The sequence below is a fragment of the Rhinopithecus roxellana genome, chromosome 5 (genome assembly GCF_007565055.1).
Source record: "Rhinopithecus roxellana isolate Shanxi Qingling chromosome 5, ASM756505v1, whole genome shotgun sequence".
Lineage (NCBI taxonomy): Eukaryota > Metazoa > Chordata > Mammalia > Primates > Cercopithecidae > Rhinopithecus > Rhinopithecus roxellana.
This window is the reverse complement of record NC_044553.1, coordinates 49,004,532-49,005,911: the sequence shown is the minus strand read 5'-3', so window position 1 is coordinate 49,005,911 and position 1,380 is coordinate 49,004,532. Positions and strand designations below refer to the sequence as shown.

The 1,380-nt window shown below is 44.8% G+C and overlaps 1 non-coding gene across 1 annotated transcript; it reads left to right on the top strand.

Moving 5' to 3' along the window:
* The first annotated feature begins 842 nt into the window (after positions 1-842).
* LOC115897821 lies at positions 843-946 on the top strand. The gene has a single exon (XR_004057606.1). It is a non-coding gene; the product is annotated as a U6 spliceosomal RNA (small nuclear RNA).
* Positions 947-1,380: the final 434 nt, after the last annotated feature.

Here is a 1,380-nt window from a genome sequence, read left to right as displayed (position 1 = left end):
ACCACTGTACCTGGCCTAAATCCTAATGTAAACTATGAACTTTCATAGTTTATGATAATGATGTGTCAATATAGGTTCATCAATTGTAACAAAGGTAGTGCTTTGGTGCAAGATGCTGCTGGGGGGAGGGCTATGCATGTATGTCTAGGAAAGGCACATATGGGTTATCTCTGTACTTCTTTGTGTGTGTGTGTGTGACAGGGTCTCACTTTGTTGTCCAGGCTGGGGTGCAATGTCTTGGCTCACTGCAACCTCCGCTTCCTGGGTTCAAGTGATTCTCCTGCTTCAGCCTTCTGAGTAGCTGGGATTACAGGCGTGAACCACCACAGCTGGCTAATTTTTGTATTTTTAGTAGAGATGGGGTTTCACTGTTTTGGCCAGACTGGTCTCGAACTCCTGACCTCAAGTGATCTACCAGCCAAGGCATGAGCCACCGCACCTGGCCATCTCTGTACTTTCAACTTAACATTGCTATGAACCTAGAACTGCTCTAGACAATAGTCTATTAATGGTAGCTCACATCTGTAATCCCAGAACTTTGGGAGGACAAGGCAGGCAGATTTGCTTTGAGTTCAGGAGTTAGGAGCCAGCCTGGGTAACATGGCAAAACCCTGTCCTTACTAAAAAAATATACAAAAATTAGCCAAGCATGGTGTCTTGTGCCTGTAGACCGAGCTACTCAGGAGGGTGAGGCTGGAAGATCACTTGAGCCCAGGAGGCAGAGGTTGCAGTGAGTCAAGATCGTGCCACTGCATATCAGTCTGGGTGACAGAGTGAAACTCTGCCTCAGAAAAAAAGAAAAACAAAAAGAAAAGAAAATAGTCTATTAAAAGCAATAATCCATGCTCACTTTAACAGCATGTATACTAAAAATTGGAACAATACAGAGATTAGCACTGACCCTGCCCAGGCTGACACGCACATTTGTGAAATGTTCCGTATTTAAAAAAATAATGAGAATCCGATGTTCTTGTATCAGTGTTCCCCATTATTACATTTGTTCTTTTAATGAGTCACCTAGTGATAGAGGTTTCTGGGAGATAATATACCATGATTATCAGGATTTCTTTCTTTCTTTGTTGTTGTTGTTGTTTTTTTTTTTTTAGTTTCCTCTGTTGCCCAGGCTGGAGTGCAGTGGTGTGATCTTGGCTCACTGCAGCTTCTGCCTCCCAAGTCAAGCGCTTCTCCTGCCTCAGCCTCCCGAATAGCTGGGACTACAAGCACATGCCACCACACCCAGCTGATTTTTGTATTTTTAGTAGAGACAGGGTTTCACCATGTTAGCCAGGCTGGTCTTGAACTCCTGACCTCAGGTGGTCTGCCCACTTTGGCCTCCCAAAGTGCTGGGATTACAGGTATAAGCCACTGTGCCTGGCCAGG